Source organism: Ailuropoda melanoleuca, chromosome 1, assembly GCF_002007445.2.
Source record: "Ailuropoda melanoleuca isolate Jingjing chromosome 1, ASM200744v2, whole genome shotgun sequence".
Taxonomy (NCBI): Eukaryota; Metazoa; Chordata; class Mammalia; order Carnivora; family Ursidae; genus Ailuropoda; species Ailuropoda melanoleuca.
This window is the reverse complement of record NC_048218.1, coordinates 6,696,761-6,715,459: the sequence shown is the minus strand read 5'-3', so window position 1 is coordinate 6,715,459 and position 18,699 is coordinate 6,696,761. Positions and strand designations below refer to the sequence as shown.

Below are 18,699 nucleotides of genomic sequence, written 5' to 3'. Positions count from 1 at the left end.
AAGCATCCCTCCAAACCCAGTGTGCACTCTGCCACCCGACCCCTCACCTACCCAAGGACTAACGTTACAAGCACATGAACTTTATGGCCAGACGCACTGCGCTAGGAACCAGCGAGTAGAAAGAGCCACAAGGACAGTGCTCCGGCCCCCAGAGCATGGCCAGGTGCCCGTGTATATGTAACACGCCGCCACCCCCAACTGCTTAAAATCCCTCAAATCACTGCATGTGACCCTTGGGGCAAGAGTAAGATGGCAGTCAAACCGGTAACGCAAAAGGACAGGTTGTGCCAGCCAGGCAGCCAGGATCAGACACTAGGAAGGAAAAAAACCCCGCAAAACTAAGGCATCTTTGAATACAAAGCAAAACCAAACACAGCCCCCGCCGACAGCAACAACACGAGGCAGCAGCCCCGGAGCTCAGTGTGTAGCGAGGGGCACGGGAGGCGTCAGGGCAACTTAAAGATGTGGCTCTCTCCAGCGGTCACAAGGGGAGGGAAGGAATCTCAGGAATCTAAACTTCCAGACCTGGGCGTGAAAGCAAAATTGTGTCACTGCACAGACTTGGTGCAGGAGTGCTCTTTGATAAAGACATACACCAAAGCTTCTTATGTACTGTTTGCAAAGCAGAGTCTCCCTGCCCCTAGCAGCGCCAGACGGAAAGGTTTCGCACGCTCAAAACGGGAGACAGGCTGACGGCCGCCCCCCACCCCCACCCCCACCCCCGCCTGGTCCCGCAGACTCCCACCCTGGCTCCGAGGGGGATAATACACTACGTCATGTTCGGGTCACCTCCCTGTGAAGAAAAACATGAATAAATGGGCGATTGATCTCAGAACTTGGCAGAAACAGGTGAGCTGTAAGGGACAGCCCCAGTTTTAAATTAACAAGTGAAAACGAAAAAGATTTTTGCAACAGAAAGAGTCACCATGTCAAAACAGTAGTAGACCTCCAAGATAAAGCAGGGTATTCTTGCAAACCCTTCCAGTGACCAAATCAATGGAGCATAAGGTTTTTAAAAGTAGACCGAAGTCCTAGAACTACGACAAGGCTCCAGTGTGTGTTTGGAGGGGGAGGAACCCATTCTCACATCTGGCAAAGCATTATTTCAGCACATGGTTTTCTAAAGAAAGAAATCAAAGTTAATTGAGATCGATTTAGGGAAAAAAAAAACTTACAAAGCTAAAGATAAGGGAGACACACATCTTTTCTTCATAGCTTAAAATTCTCCTCAAAGTTAACCTTGCATAAAAAATGAGAAAGGCGGTGTGATTCAGAATATCAAAGGTTGCTTTTGTTCGCTAGAGGAGAAAGAGCCCACAGAGTGCGGGAGAAACATCTCAAGAAGAGTAAAATGTAATCCACATTTTGGAAAGATAGAGCAATAAAAAAAATAATAATAAGCATGCCCCAAAGTGATTATAACTAACCCAAGAGTGCCGAGCACCTAGAATTAAATTACAGGTCAGGAAAAGGAAGCACACAAAATCAATCTCTCTCTCTTTCATTCTCTCTCTCTCTCTCTCTCTCTCTCTCACACACACACACACACACACACACACACACGCATGCACGCCCATGTAGCCCATTTTAACAATGCGGGGAGTAACAAGAAGCCGAAGGGTGATTTTCGGAGACCTACTTCTGCAGGATAATCACTAGAATTAACTGCTGCTCTTCCTAAGAAAACAAGCAGCAGACACCACAGACCAGCAGCATCTGTCCATCCATTAGACTTAGCTATATTATGAGACGCGCGGGCTTCATCATCCCTTTGGGTCGATATGAATGACAAAGGCTATTGCATAGGATTCTCCCGCCCCCGGCAGCTCTGGGACTTCAAAGCGGGAGAGGCTCTGCCCAGTAGGATTAAAACCAGAACGGAGCTCTGAACACAGGCTGGTAACCAGGAACACATGAATCCCTCAACTCCAGCTCGGCAAGGGACTTCTGGCCTTGACGCTGTCCCTGCTTCCCAGCCTGCCACCTGGCTTCCCTCCTTGTCCGTGGCCATCTCACCTACCTACCTGCCTACCTGCCAAGGTGTCGGCAGATGCCTTAGTTAACATGTATAGGTTAGGCTCTCAGAACCTTCGGCCAGGCGCAGGGCTGGGGAAACTGCTTTGGGTTGCTTTATAACAGAGAACTCAAAAAAAAAGTCAAAACCTGGCAGAACCATGGCATCATAATTTAATATGCCTGCCTCTGTGTTACTATAAAAAGACCTGAACTTTAGATTGGTGTGTGCTAGTGTGTGGGGGTGTTTTCTCTGTAGCTCCTGGAAAGTTGGGATAGTCCGATGTGGCAAGTGGCAGACTACCAATGTCATTTTTTATGAACTTGTGAGACACACATAAATTCTAAGCAAATTGCCCCCAAACTAAGGGTGCTGCTATGTTAGTACTCGAGTGTTCATTATTTCATATGAATACTGAATACATCAATAACATACAAGGTCCATTCCTTTGGATCTTGGTCATGGGACAACCGTTGACAGACAGTTCCAGAAAGTGGGGGAGTTCTCAACTAGATGATATTTCATAGTGTGAGACTAAAATCTGATTTATTTTCAAGGAACTACATGTGGGTACAGCGAAGGATCCAAATGCCGAGATTAAAAAGATAGTAATAAGAAGTCGAATGTACTTTGTAAAGGCGCTGACATTTTCGGCCAAAGATGTCCGGGATCCTGAAGCAGATGGTTTCCTTGCTGTAACAGATGAGTATTGGTGAGAGGCTCCTATATTTCAAGTAAAAGAATTAGAAAACAGGGTCTGGGCTCCTATTTGCTTCAAATTTGTGATCCCCCATGGTTAAAAGTACTATATTGGTAATCCAGAGAACCCAAAGTACTTGGATTTCCCTGAAATCTGGGCTTGACGTGGAAGTGAGTCCCAGAATGAGCAGCTCTCTTTCATGGCTGGAGCCAAGTGAAGCCCACAGAGGGACACGGTCCTTCCATGGTTTTCAAAAACCCAGAAGACAGCCAGAACTCAACGTCCACAGAACTGGATTCCCAAACCCATCTCCAGCTTCCTCAAGGGTTGTGTGCCTCCAATAGTTCGGAAAAACAAGTGGAAAAACTAAATGGAACAAGCACGCTGAGTAACATGATGGTCATGCTTTAGAAAACATTCTTAAAGATGTCCCCGCTGTCACAACATAGTGTCCGATCCAGTGAGCCCGTGTCATCTGAAATCAGGAGCCTGCCTCTTCCACGGGGCTTCTCAGCCCATTACGACCCAACACAAAACTCGTCCTTCAACTTCTCCCACACAGAGCCAAGGAGAATTTGTGCGTCATGTTACTCCACCCCCGGCCAGGAGTAAGAGATCTTTTAGCCACTTTCTCTGGACTCACAAACAGCTGATCCATCACAGAATACCCAGGTTGCCCTGTTCATGAAGCACTTTGCATGCATATCTTCTTTTTTTAATGTTTTTTTATTATATTATGTTAGTCACCATACAGTACATCCCTGGTTTCCGATGTAAAGTTCGATGCTTCATTAGTTGCGTATAACAACCAGTGCACCATGCAATATGTGCCCTCCTTACTACCCATCACCGGCCTATCCCATTCCCCCACCCCCTCCCCTCTGAAGCCCTCAGTTTGTTTCTCAGAGTCCATAGTCTCTCATGCTTCATTCCCCCTTCTGATTGCTATCTTTTTAAAGCCTACACCACTGACTTTCAGATACCCCATTTTTCAGTTTCCCGGCTCTGAAATCTGGATACATCTTACAGTACATGGCGTGCCATAGTTCATGGGCAGCACGTCTTCCTCCTCGCTGGCAGATGAGATAGTGGTTCATTTTATAACCAGTGGCATCTGAAATCTATGAAAAATGGTCATTCGGTTCTGACAATAGTCCCATAAAGTCAGTCGTCTTTCCTGGATGAGAAAGCGGGATTGAGAGGAAGAGTGAGGTCAATAGTGCAGACCAGATAGAAGCAGGGTCCAGGGCCCTGTGTCCTAAGGCTGCACCCTCACCGCTGCCTGGACCTTATGAGAAGGAAGGAGAGGTCTAACGGAGGTCACGTACAGAGTGCTTCCCGACCCGGTCTTGTCAGGGCCATGGAAAGAGCAGAGCTGTTATCATAGATAAGAGAGGGAACCTTCTAGAAAGAGAGGGTGTAGAAGGAAAAGGTGGGAGAGGGTGAGGCAATAAATGTCCAGAATCCCAGGATTTAGGATAGAATTGAAGTATCAGCAGAAGATGGAAATGAGCCCTCTAAGTCCAACAGACTCTCCCATGAACTTAAAAGCTACATAGCCATCAGGCCCTAGATACGTTTCAGTATTTCTTACGTAATCAACATAGCTGTTCTTTTCTTTGGTCAACCAGATTATTCAGACTCAAACTGATGGTCGCGTATTGGGATGCGTTCATCGTGGGTGGATACCAGACTTCCCTCAGCGAATAATACACGGGGAGAAGAGGGCAGGTGGGAGCACCATTTATAAATATGCTGGACCCAATGCCACTTGGTGGCCTTAAATGGATGTCTGCAGACCTAATGGTATTGGAAAACTATTGATTAGGTTGTCTCAAGCTCAGTTGTTTGTAGCTTCTCTTCGAGATAGACCCTATGCAGTGGATGCTTCTGGAAAGTCACCTCCTACTCACATTTGGGAAAGAAAAAAGCAACACAAACAGAACAGACAGTGCACGTAGGGGATACCTCCACCCCCCCACCGTTCACCCAACAAGCACACACCAACAGCTCAGGAATTTTTGTCCTACACGTGTGTGCTTTTGCATTCAGATACAGCCAACATCTCAGGTAATAAGACACCTCATCTGACCAGTGTGTCTTTTCATTACGACACAAAAAAACTCAAACGTTAAGTTACGTGGGACTTGTCAAGCTGGGCGCGAATCACAGTTGCCCTTTCTTGGTAGTCTTTTCTTTTTAACTCTTCAGTGCGGGAAACATTAAAATCGTAGATTAAATGCAGCATCTAGCTTTGTGTCATGTTTTTCTCATTTAACACGTTGCTATTTCAGTCCTTCAAAAAATATAAAAAATCTTGGAGTAACCTCAAAGGAAAAAACGCTGTAGGCAAATGAAGTCCATTTAAAGAGGGTACTTCTCCAATATGGTCTTGCTGCGGCATCAGACAAGACAACAGCACACAACGCCAGCTCTGCGCTAGGAGAACGAGACACGGGCTGGAGCAGAGATATGGAGATATATCCAGATGTGCGGATATACCCTGCCACACACAGATGTACACCCATCTCTCTGTCCACAATCCGTCTATCCACGTCTCTATCATCATCGTTACTCATAGAGCACTTGAGAGGACTTTCACATATTCCCCATCTTCCGGCACTCTCACTGGGACAGATATTGCCTAGGTGATGCAGAAAACCTGAACTCTCTCCTTTCTGTCTTTCCCCATTTCTTCCTTTCTCGTCCTAGAAGGGCCTTTCCCTCTGCTCAGTATATCCCTTGGGAAAACACTGAGATGGAGACAAGCCCCCCCGATGACCTCCTGTCCGATTTCCCCGGTATGTACTCACAAGGTGTCTCCTTGGCTCTGGGCAGGCCGAGGCGGTCCCTGGAATTCTCTTTGCTCAGACACTCCTCCCCCAACTCCTGCATTTATTAAAATGCAAGCACTTTCAGGACAGCATTGTTTGTGCATGTGTTACCAGCATCAAAAGAGCTTCTTAACACCACATGTTTGCTGATGTTCCTATTAACCATTAAAGTCATGAAATCACATTACAGCCCCAACATGACACAATAAGTGGGGTCCCTAAACGTCTATCATATCACAACAAGACATCCACGCTTCGGAGATCATTGGGTTTTGCGGCCGGTGACCAGGAATCCAGAGGCTGTGTCACTGGTAATATGTCCGTAGTCACCCTCATGGACCACATGACTGCAGCAGGGTCTTGCCTTAAATCTGTGTAGGCAAAACTGGGGACTCTATGTAGCTAGGAACATACAAATAAAATAAGGCTTCCTGGAAAATGAGGATTCCAAAGCAAGGAAGAAGCATTCACAGGGGCCTGGAGCTCTGCAGAAAACTTTCCGAGAAAGAGTAGTTCTATCTCACACAATGAAAATGAGATTTCAATGAACCTGGAGCGATTAGAAAGCCAGCAAACATAATTTTAAAACGACTTCTGTTTACTTGCTCGGTGATACGCAGGATGCCCTTTCGAGAATTTGAAAGGAGAGTGAAAGGAGACTATTTCTCCCAGCAAGCAAAGGGTGCACAGTTTCAGACGTGCAAGATGAGCGTGTCCCAGAGACCCACCACGCAGCTCGGGGCTGGCGTGAACCACACTGTGCTGTCGACTTAAACATTGGCTACGAGGGTGCGTCTTGTGTTAAGTGTTATCACACACACACAAATAAGTAAATAAAGAGGGAGGAAGGAAACTTGTTGAGGTGATGGACGTGTTTACAGCCTGGATCGCCGTGGTGGTTTCATGGGTGGATATCATCTCAGCCTCATGAAGTTGTAAACATTAAATACATACGGCTTTTTGCGTGTCAATCAAGCCTCAATAAAAAGATTTAAAAAAACTAAAGGAACAATATGTAAGTGATGTTAATAGCTTCTTTGTTCTCCTACAAAGAAATGTATTTCTTTTCCCCCCTCACAGGCTTCTTTCCTTCTTTAGAGCCGAACAAAAAGTGTGAAAACATGTGTGGAAGCATCCTGTTTGTAAGTTTGAGGTGGGAGGGAGCACAAACAACACAACCACTGCCCCCGCCCCATAGACTCTCCTGCACCCTTGGCTCTGTGGGGCCTGGGGCTCCACGTTTGGTTGTGTTTTCCAAATCACCGCCGTCAGAGAACACCCAGAGATTATTCGTCAAAGACTTCAGCTTCTTTTTATCCAGTTTATATTTCTAAGTAATTCATTTGAGATGAAAAGGTTGTCTTTTTACTTTTTAAAGATTTTTTAAAAGATTTGTTTATTTATTTGAGAGAGAGAGGAGGGACAGAGGGAGAGAGAGAAGGAGAGAAGCAGACTGCCTGCTGAGCGCAGAGCCCGATGTCACTTTCGATCCCACGACCTGTGAGATCGTGACCTGAGCCGAAATCAAAAGTCGGACGCTTAACCAACTGAGCCACTCAGGCGCCCCTCTTTTCACTTTTTACAACCAAATTTAGGATAAGCATGGAGACAACCACGATGTAGGAAACAACACGGTAGAGCATAAGGGCATTGGATCTGGGGTCAGGAGACCTGAGTTTGAAGCCGGATTCTGCCCTTGCTCCCTGTGCCATCTTGGGAAATTTGGGGACCTCTTTCTGCTCCAAGTCCCAGAAGGAGCTTGCTGGGAGCTTGCTGGAGATGCAGATTCTGGTCCCCAGTGCTGCTGAATCAGAGTCCACTCTGCAGTAACACCCCACGTGCACTGGGGATCTTGCATACTTGCACAGTCAAGTGCAAAGAGAGCGGCCTTACCCTTGATGGAGTCTCAATTTCTGCAACTACAAAGACAGCGTTGGTAACAGCTGCCCAGCTCCCAACCAGGGATGTTAAAAGGACCAAATGAGCCAGCATATGTAAAAGGTTTTTTAAACCTTCATGTTGTATTTCAATTATTATCACATTACAGAAAGTCAATGTACCTGACCTGAATTCTGCACATGGCTCAAGCAGTGGTTTGGACTATCCATCTCTAGTCATGTGGATGTAGGAAGCCAGATGCCAGAAAAGTATGATTCTCTTACGTGCAATGGGTCACTTATCTTTGTAAGTACTCCATTAAAAGCGAAGAACCTTTATCTACATGGGGCAGAGAATAAGCAAGCACCTCTGCTTTCATTGTAGTTCCCGATCAGTGCTTGTCGGGTTTCTGGTTGTAATTCTACATTAGTTTGTTTGATATCAATTAAATGTACGTTTCATGTGAGAAATGATCTGGATCCTCTAGTCAAAACTGTACCTTTAACTGCTGGCAGATCCCTTGGCATGCTGTTGGTATTCTCGGTGTGAGTAAATGGAGGGAGGGAGGGAGGGATGATGGATGGAGATACCATGTTCTTATAACATAACCCCTATTTCTTTCCCTAGAAGAGCCCGTGGCATACAGTTGAGGTTCCTCTCACTCCCAAAAATGTCTTCTCTTCCAGCATGTGGGATCCCTGATGCTTTCTATTTCAACTTTCCCTAAAACCTCATGGGTTTTTAATAAACTTGTACAAGGACGTGTTTCTACAGCAACTTGGTTAAGAAACTCAACGGGACCATGCTATCCTGATTTTTGAAGCTTATTCGCCAGGTTGGAATGCAGGTGACTCAGGTTTCAAGAGGCACAGAGGAGCCTCAGAACAGCACCCCAGGCCCAGAGGGCGACAGAGTCTTTTGCATTTGTCCTCTGTTGGAACAGTCCATTTCTGAACACAAAGGGCGGGATGGCCTACCATCCTTCTCATCTTCAGAAGGAGCTCCGTGAAAACAGGCTGCTTGGCCTTTTCAAAACACACATGCGTATGCTAAAAATACAGTACACTGCACATCTGGAATTGGTCTCATCCATGAATCTCTGACACATGGACTCATTGTTTTCGATAAAATTCCAAGAATGTTATTCATGAGAAACTTCTGGCACAATGGAAAACCCTGGCAAGCACAAGATAGGAGCAGCAGATGTCCCGGCCTCCGCCCACAGGGCTGCTAGCTCAGCTCATTTTCATCAGGCTTCGCTCTCGTGCCTTCAAGCCCCTAATCCAAACTCCCCATAAAAAGGAGCAGTACGGCAGCCTTACTTTAAAACCTGAATGGATGCCGTTCTTCCCAAACGGGTGTGTGAGGGCAGACTCGACATGCAGGTGTCAGGAGGGGCATGTGGGGGCATAAAAGCAGCAGCAAGACCACGGGGTCGCTGGTTCCAGACGCAGGTGCTCCCTCAGCACTGCTCAGGCCTGGGGCCCTGACTCCTTACCTCCGAAACAAGGGTCTGCTCTTCTGAGGTTTCCTAAGGTCCCTTCTTGCACCAAAATGAAAGTTATTTAATTAGTGACATTCTCTTCCTGCCAGGGCTAAACTGTAAGCCCCGACCTTCTCTGTCTCCGAGCAGATGTGGAGACCTGGCCGTGGGGGAGACGTGGGGGGTGGCTCATTTATCTCTCTGGTGCTGCGGTTGCCAGAAAGGTTTCACAAGTTCAAGTTAGAGGTTAACTGTAGGCTCTGTCCATGCTGTCCCAGATTTTCATTTCCCATGTCCCGTGGCTACCTTCTTCCTTGCTTACCATGAGAAGATAGGCAAGACCCTGAGAGCTCATTTCATGTCTTCAGGTGTGGTTAGGACCTAATCTCCTGCATGGGAACTCGGGGCTGTTTGGCCCATAAGGCACAGAAGTAATAATAAAGTAGGGTTCTGCTGACCAAAGTCTGCCGAAGCCAGGACGATCGGGGGAGGGAGGGAGCACAGGTATATGAAGCCCCCAAGATTCACAAGGTCCAGAGACCTCCTTGCTTTCCTTCCCATCCCCACCCTCGAATAATTGTTGGCACAGACCGCATACCGTACAAAGCAGAGGCAAACATGGACACTTTCTCTCTCTTGGACACCGACTCCCACTGTGAAAGGAGCCAAGCGCTCGCCCACTGTGAGGGTCCCCTCCCTGCCAAACTCCTGCTTCGGCTCTGTGAGTGATGACACTGCCCTCCCCGGGGCCGGGAGGCGAAGCCTGCGCTTTGCAGAAGATTTTCCAGGACGTAAATCTGCCCTGGTTGCTGCCCAGGAAGGAGACCAAGTAGCCAGGGGATCACAACCTTTGTCCGTGCTCTGGGCTGAGCTCATCCTTCTCCCCTGATGTGGCATGGAGCCCCGGGGAGTACCCCGGCACTGGAACACTCTTCACGCACCAACAAGCTAGCTGCCAACGAGACTTGATTTTTACAACTCTGGGAGCGCTGATCTCAAAACCTAATGCTTTTGAATTCTTCATTGTAAACTCGTCCAACAATTTCAAGTGACACACATACATCATAACTAACAGTGCTCTCTTAGAGTCTAGCTTGAGCCCCTCTGGAAATTGGCCTACTGAGGAAGTCCAAATTGCTCTTTAAAACCCTGCAAAACAGCAGGTGGCCTAACAATCTTAACAAGCCCTACACAAGGATCTAAACCTCAGCTCTTGGATTGCCTTCTTAATTGGGACCTCTTTACTTACTGCACTGAACACTCATGGAGAAAGGAGAACCACTGATGTCCATGTGTACCCATTTTTCCATGTGAGAGAGGAAGTTTCCAGGGCTCAGGCCCATGTGCCCTGTTGCACAGGCCCACGCTGCACAAAGATAGCTGCTGGGTGGGTGAGGGGTGGGCACCTGCCTGCCACGCTCTACGGCCAGTGCAGAGCTAGCTGCTGCCGGAGGGGTGGGGTTTTCTGTGTTACTCACCCCCCTATTTTGCCGAATGAGCATATGTGTATATCACACGTGGCTCTGTCTACTCAAAAAAGGCGACTTACCTGGAACAAGACATGATTTGCCTTCCCTGTCTTCTAACCCGGGAGGCCCGCACTGATCAGTACCGTAAGCACAGGTGCACTTTAAATTAATTTAAAAATTAAAATGACGTAGGCAGCACCATGTAGCTGGAAGTCACGGAGCCGCTTCTGTCCCCCTTGACTCTTAAAGCCATGAGCTCCTGATCTAAGGGCAAGCAGGCTGGTGCCCCACTGAAGTCCCGGTCAAGTGGGGGCCTAGACAGGCTCCCATGGGCCCTGATGTCTGAGGCTGGCCTGTTACTAATGCAGTCGACGCCAATGCCGAATTCCCACAATCACAACGCACTCCACCAGAACTCATCCTTCCACGTGGGTCTCACTAAGTCCGCTGGCTTTTTACTCATGTTAATGTCACCACCCTTCATTTTTGCTTCCAAGCGAAAAAGTACATGTGTGTTCATGCGCCTCTCTGCAGGTGGGGGTGACAAAACACAGCCATCCCTATTTACGTATTTGCTAACTCCTTAACGGATTCTCCTCTCCCGCCGGCTGCTCAAACCTTGCAGTCTCGGCAGACGCTGCTCTGCTGGGCAATGAACTTTCTGCAGCACCATCAAATCCATACGTCCAGCTTCCCTTCGCTACCCATTCAAGTGCAGGCAACGGACAAACTCTAAAATTCAAAATGAAGGGGTGCCTGGGTGGCTCAGTTGGTTAAGCGTCTGCCTTTGGCTCAGGTCATGATCCCAGGGGTCCTGGGATCAAGGCCCACATTGGGAAGTCTGTTCTCCCTCTGCCTCTGCCCCTCCTTNTGCCTGGGTGGCTCAGTTGGTTAAGCGTCTGCCTTTGGCTCAGGTCATGATCCCAGGGGTCCTGGGATTGAGCCCCACATTGGGAAGTCTGTTCTCCCTCTGCCTCTGCCCCTTCCCCCAGCTTGTGCTCTCTCACGCTCACTCTCTCTCTCAAATAAATAAATAAAATCTTTAAAATAAAATAAAATAAAATCCAAAATAAATAAGTACTTATTTGTAGAGTGAATTCGAACCTTGCTGCTCAAAGTCCGACGCTAGGACCAGCAGCATCAGCAGCTCCTGGGACCCTGTCGTGTATACCGAGTCCAAGCCCTGATCCAGAGCCTCAGAGTCCAAATCCCAATGGACAAGATTACTAAGGTGAACTACATGCACAGGAAGTTCTGAGAATTGGGTCAAAATGTGCTAAGGGATCTGGAAAGAAGGAAAAAGCAGAGCAGAATGAGGAGAGCCAGGAGGAAAGGGGGAGACTGCTGTTTTTAATATAGAGTGGTGAGCGAGGTTCTTGTGGGGGAGGTGAGGCCTGAGCAAACTTAAGGAAATGGGGAAACGATCCCCATGGGACTCCTGGCGGGCCCCAGGGTTTGAGGTGGGACACCGGGAGGCTGAGGATGGGCAGAGCCGTGGGCGGGACCTGGTCTCCCAGGAATGAAGGGCAACCAGGAAAATGCCTTCTTTCCCGAGATGCACTAGTAGTTTTCACCTTGTAAGGGTTCTGCAAAGAAAATTCTATCTTTCAGATTATATTATTTTCAAAACTAATTGTGATCAGAATGCACACATTATGCATGCCGTGTCTACACCAAGAACCACACCTAATAAGACACGATAGCTGTCTTTTGCTCCCTGTGCAATGGGAACTCCCATGCACCCTCACATACAGAAACTCTGGGAACTCAGGATGTGTGCTTTTCATTCAGACTGGCTGTACGGGGCCGTGAAGCTTCCCTCCATCCCGGCCACCTCCTATAAAGGGGAACCCTCAGGGAAACCAACCACTGGCAGTCAAAATGAACACCAGCACCGAAGTGTCCCCCATCCTCAAGTCAGGGCTAACCCAGGGGGCAGACAGTGTGAGATGCGCAGGTGTTAACAGCTTTAGATGGCGAGGGCAGATGACAGGTCTCACTTCCGATCTGCTCCCCTCACACCCCAGCGAGAGCTTCAGAGCTGGAGAAAGGATCCAGATGAACAACTACTTCCTCTTTAAACAGAAGGATACACTTGCTTTAGGACACGGGCAGTCAGAAGAACGGTTTCTACTGTGCTTGCCTATCAAGAACCTTGAATTCTCAGAGCTTTATCAGTGGAACGCGCCTCCTCATTGATAAAGGACGATGCCCCCCTCTTGCTCAGGAACCTGAATCCGATGTTAAAACTCAGCATATCGTCTGCGTACTAGTTTCCTAAGGCTTCCAAACAAAGCACCCCAGATGAGGGGGCTTAAGCAACAGAATTTCTTCCCTCACAGCTCTGGAGGATGGAAGTCCAAAATCAGACTGCCAGCAAGGTTGGTTCCTTCCCAGGGCTGTGAGGGAGGGATCTGCCCCCGGCCCCTCCCCTTGGCTTGTACTCGGCTGTCTTCTCCCTGTGGCTTCACAGAGTGTTTTTGCCTGTCCGTGTCTCGGACAAGTTTCCCCTCTTTATAAGGACACCAGCCATATAGGATTAGGGCCACCCCGATGACCTCGTCTTTCCTTGGTAACTACTGTGAAGGCCGGCTGTCTGAATAAGGTCACGTTCTGAGGTTCTGGGGATTAGGACTCTAACATGTGAATATGGGGGGCACAATTCAGCCTGTAGCAGACTAGAAGCTCCTGGAGAGCAGAGAATATATCTGTTTCATTCGTTGCTGTCCCCACCTGCCTAGCAGAGTGTGAGGTATCAGACTCAGCCCTATAGGTCAGCAGTTCTCAAAGTGTGTTCCAGGAACCTCCTGGGGTCCCAGCACCCTTCTAGGCAATCCCCTGCTCCACGCTGTTTTCGTAATATGCGAAGACGTTATCTGCCGTTTCCATTCTGGGCCTCTCACAGGAGTGCGGTGAAGTCCTCCAGAGGCTACAGGACATGCGATAGCAGAGAAGACTACACAGAGGCAGATACGAGAATCCAGCCATCTTCTATTAAACCAGACATTAAAGAGATTTGCAAAAATACAGAACAATGCCGCTCCTCTCACTAAATATGTTTTTGGAAAATATCGTTGTAAATGTGTTCTTTACATTAACACATAATGAGTCTATTGCTGTTATTTTTAAATGAATTCATAAATAAATGTTTCAAAACAATCTGTTTTTGTTTCTAATTTGGTCAATGTCAATAGATATAATCCATATAAACAATGGCTTCTCAGCAACATCAATTTTTAATGGTATAAAGGAGTCCTGAAGCCACAAGTTTGGGGACCATTGCTGCAGGGATTTATTTTTTTTTTTTAATTTTATTTTATTATATTATGTTAATCACCATACAGTACATCCCCAGATTCCGATGTAAAGTTTGATGCTTCATTAGTTGCGTATAACACCCAGTGCACCATGCAATACGTGCCCTCCTTACTACCCATCACCAGTCTATCCCATTCCCCCACCCCCTCCCCTCTGAAGTCTTCAGTTTGTTTCTCATAGTCCATAGTCTCTCATGTTTCATTCCCCCTTCTGATTACCCCCCTTTTCTTTATCCCTTTCTTCCCCTACCAATCCTCCTAGTTTTTATGTTCCATAGATGAGAGAAATCATATGATAATTGTCTTTCTCTGCTTGACTTATTTCACTTAGCATTATCTCCTCCAGTGCCGTCCATGTTGCTGCAGGGATTTAAATTGACCAGGACCTGGTCCATCTTCTCTGAAGTATCCCACAGTCTTACAGCGATAATGTACTTTATAAAGAAAATATTTTTAGTTGCTAAATGCTACAAAAAATGAAGCCTGTTGGCCATTCCCATAAGTTGACAAAAGGGAGTTCTTATTTTTATTTTAAAAAAAAAAAGCCAATCTTGGTCTCTGAAGATAGCACAGTTAGTGATGTGTTAAATTTGGAACTGACACACTTCAAAAACCAAGAGTTGGGGAGACTGGCATTTTCATGCGTCCCACCTGCTGAGCGCTGGCCCCCTGGACTGTCCAACACTGGACAGAATCTACTAAAGATGCGGGCTGCCCATCCCTTCCTCGCTACAAACTACCTACCCACATCTGTTTCCAGCCGAGAGTTCTGGAAAGCACTGTGTCTTTTGGCAAAATGGGAGGAGGTCTGTTGAGGGACCACAGACCAGCAGGAAATGAGCAGAGGCTGTAGACCCCCTACCCACTGCCAAGCTGGCTGTGGTTTTGGGGCAGAGCCAATTTGAGAAAGTGGTCCTGGGGCCACGGGCCCGCAGAACCCAGGCACAGACGCCCTGCCCATCTCCTAGCGCACCCTTCTTGGTACACTTGGTGCATCTCTGGATTGGGAAGAGCACTCTCTGATTAATGCTAAGGACCATTCTTTTTTTTTTTTTTTTTAATGACCAGGATATTTTAAGTTCTAAACTCCTCTCTTAAATACTTGAACATTGGAAGATCTACCCTGTTTATTTCCTTGCTGAAGATTGCACGTCATGTCTCATTTTAAAGCAGATTCTCAATAAAATTAAATAAAATAAAATTAAATTAAAACAGACTCTCAAAGGCATTCAATTCAAATAACCAGTGGTTGGGCACTCACTACCACCAAAACAACCTAACAGGCACTGGTGGTGGTGACAGAAATTTGGATTGTCCTCAAAGTCAATTATTCTAGACAGACTGTAATTACTTGAATAGAGGGACAAAATACCCGGAGAGAAAAGAACAGCAGATTTGTCACTGGGCAAATGCAGGCTCCATTAGAGCAGGGATTTCCTTCTTTCGGTGACTTCTCTCACCCACGCCTAGAAAAGTGCCCACACACGGTGGACCTGTGGTGATTATCCGCCATGTAAATTCCTAGTATGGGGGTGCTAAGTGTAGTGCTAGTTTGTGGATGGTGGAGGAAAGAGGGAGGAAGGAGAAAGGGAGGAAGCAATTGGTGTTCGTGGGCCTTGAAGAATGGTGGGACTGGACAAGTTGAGATGGCGAGGACTATTTTCAGGTGGGGAACCCGTGACAAAAAGCACAAAAGTCAGACCAGTAGGCCCATCCTCTGTGAGCTGGAGAAAGCCCAGGATGGCATGTGGTGGGCAGGCTGTAGAAACTCAGATTGGATCCACAGGCTGGTCCTCATTTCTGAAGGCCCTGGATGGGCCATTCTGCACAAAACATGGGCTTCTTACTTCCATGTTTCCATAACTTCTCCATCCTGGTCACCACTGTCTCACAGCCTTTCCATCCACGATATTAATCACCTCATCTAGTTTGGGATTATATCCCTCCTCTTTTGGTGAGGCACACACTTGATTATGACTTAGATGAATTTTAGAATGTAATTCATTTGTTCCGCATTAGAGGAGCTGTTTAATTTCCTAAGATGGCCTCTCATGAGCTCACAGTCCTTGAAGACCCACTGCCCAGTGGGAAGGGATATGTGTTGGAAGCAAAATAAAAGCCAGCAATTTAAAGAAAGCCAAGTTTGGAAAATTCTATCTAAGGATGGGCAATTCTATGATAAAATAGCACTGACAACCCAAACAGGCACAGGGTCTATGGAGAATCAACTCACATATCTGAGCCATGACTTGTATTTACCAACTTCACGGACAGTTAATTTCATTGGTTTGGGACTATGGTCTCTTCTGAAGGTGGGACAACTCACAAAAAATCGTGAGGTCATGTATGCACCGAAAAGCAGGGCTCCTTTATGGGAACAATAATCACACTGTGTCACCCTGCCATCCCAAAATAAATACAGCTTCCCAATGTGTCACCAGGACCCTAGAAACCCTTAAGTTCTCCTGCAAAGAGGGGCCTTGAGCTTGCTTTTCTTGATGACTGCTCTTGCATTCACTTGCGAGCGACCTGAGCAATGAAAGTCATTCCCAATCAACCAGGAGAGGCAGGTTAACTCGGCAAGGGATGGCCGACATCATTTGACTTTCCGGGAAAATCCTCCTTTTCTACTAATTCAAGAAACATGTGCATGTGCTGCTGAAAATCAGGATCCTGTTCTTGGGATTCCAGTCACTGAGTTAAGGACCCTGCTCTTAGCTGGATGAGGTGCCACCTTGAATTTCAGAGAGAGACCCAGCACAGCACAAAAGCCATAACCAAGATGCATCAATGTCAAAGCTTATGCTGTTAACGCTTCCGAGGGAGTATGTACGTTCAGGGGAGGGAACGAGCTGGTGTCTTGCCCTATTGCCCCTAACCCAGTCTCTTCCCTCCTACCTGGCCCCAGGACTTCTATACATTATACAGTTTCCCAAAAAGGAGTCAGAGACTGAAATCTGAAATCAGGAACACATTTCCAAGCAACAAATGCATGATGCTAGCAAGTCAGGTGCAGTGGAGGCAGGTATGCTGGTGGGGACGGAGGAGGAGAGGAGGGAGGTGAGGAGAAAGTCTGTGGGAAACCTGGCAGACCCACAGAGAAGGGTCTTGAAATTGCCAATGTGTTCTCATCGTATTGCCAATTCCAAAGGACTTGGATTTGAGGCCAGAGAGGGATCTGCTAATTTGCATCTTGACTTTGGGGTTTCCAATAATTCGTACTTATATCTCAGCGCCCAAACAACAGAAAAGCAGGACGTAGTCCGGATGCACAATCTGTTGGTTAATTCCAAGGAAAGTCTGCATACCAAAACAAAATGCATCCTTTCCTGGCATCGGACGGAGAAGCGAGCCAAATTAGCAACAGGCACAAGCACACTGGCAGTGTGTGCAGGGCTACCTAGACCTGCCACCCATGTGTAATCCATGCACACGGGCTCCATGCACACCCAACTCGGGGTCATTCAGGCCATGGCCTGTTACCCACTCTAGGAGTCACTCGAGCCTTTGTCTTTCTCCCTCCAGCTTCCTGCCTTCTGAAAGCATTCACTGGCCATCAGCCAATGGGGGAAACAGTGACACTGCTCAATCCACGTCGGGACTTATCGGTGCTTCCAGGAAAAAGCCTGTGGTGGAGAGCCAGGGAAGTGAGACTTGTGGTTCATGCAGTTCTGCACCTTCCTCATTGCCCAGGTCAGTCAATCAATAGTTCTTATCTCCTGACTGGCATGGCCCTGCTTGGCTTCTCGCTCTCTCCTGCGGGGCTGCCGTAGGGCCTGCTGAGCTTCTGTGCAGCTCGACGCAAAGAGAAAATGTGTGCTTCTCTGGATGTGGAGCAGGAAACTGGGGTTAACACGGAATAGACACTGTGAGCCTCACTGTTTTCTAACAACAAAAATTAAACTTGAGACAAAGATTTCCCAAAGTCCTCTAGCACCATCCTTCGTTTTTAAAGATCTTTTCCTTGACAAGGACCTTTGGAATGACTGTGGAGATCCAGATGCCCTACTGAGCGCAGTTAATGATGCTGAAAAAGAATGTCATGATAGAGGCAAGAATGGAACATTCTGAATTCCCCTTTGGCAACTGCCACCCAAGGGGAGTCTTGGGGCAGGGGGGGATCTTCGGTTCACCTAACGCCCCATCAAGCCACCCCAAATAAACATGCTCTCTCAGCCAAAGCAGTGTGCTCACTCTGAAAATGTGACTGGAAGGCAAGGCCTCCAGCCCTTGTCCAACCAGAATGCAAACCCAAGGCCGCCATGGAACTGAAGGGACCACTGAGGGCCCCCTGCCAGTTTCCGCCGCACACGCATTTCTAAGAAGAACGGTTTCAGTCACAGAAGCCAAGGAACGCGTGCCAAAGTTCAACCTCATCTTCGGACTCTGGCCACGCTTATTTTTAATATTCAGTCTATCCATCCATGAACTCATTAATTCACTCACCATTTATTGACTCGTGACTCTGGGCCATGCACTGGGACACAATCAGGACCTCTCGCAAGACAACCCGAGGATTCAATCTACCTGCTATCGTACGTCATTATTGTAAAAAAAATTCCATCTCTCTGAATGTCATTTCATCGAAATTCAGCCACCAATGCTCAAAAACGTCATCTATGGGAGCTGGGCTCTAAAGCTTCAAGAAGATCCAGCTTTCTCAGAAAAGTCACTCAGTACATATGGATATAATTATCTGCATTCTGCTTTCCCCTAGAATCACTGTATTTGTCGCTTTGAGCAACTTTCCTTCTTCCCTCTAGGAAATACTGAGAAGTATCTCCTTTTCTTTTAGGCAATATTAATTGGTAAGAAATGCGTTTATGATATAATAAGTGAGTTTTCATATTTATGTTTGAACAAACTGAGGAGCATGAAACTAAATTTCTAGGCAGCTTGTAAGCGTGGCTTGCTTTTACTTGAGAAAGAAATAAATGTACAGGCTTATCGTCAACGTTAAAGAGGTAATGCTGCAGTAGGAATTACAACCCGTCATATTCCCTC

At 47.1% G+C, this 18,699-nt stretch overlaps 1 protein-coding gene across 5 annotated transcripts in view; it reads right to left on the bottom strand.

The window, feature by feature from the left end:
- The window catches only part of ERG (ETS transcription factor ERG), a 104,944-nt gene that overhangs the window by 56,492 nt on the left and 29,753 nt on the right, over positions 1-18,699 (bottom strand). The window contains exon 1 of one of the 5 annotated variants that reach the window (XM_019809573.2): positions 5,528-5,912. The exons of the other annotated variants lie outside the window; for them this stretch is intronic. The gene's annotated coding sequence lies outside the window, so the exon portion shown is untranslated. Of the gene's footprint in view, positions 1-5,527; positions 5,913-18,699 lie in introns of those variants that run through there. 5 annotated transcript variants of the gene reach the window in all.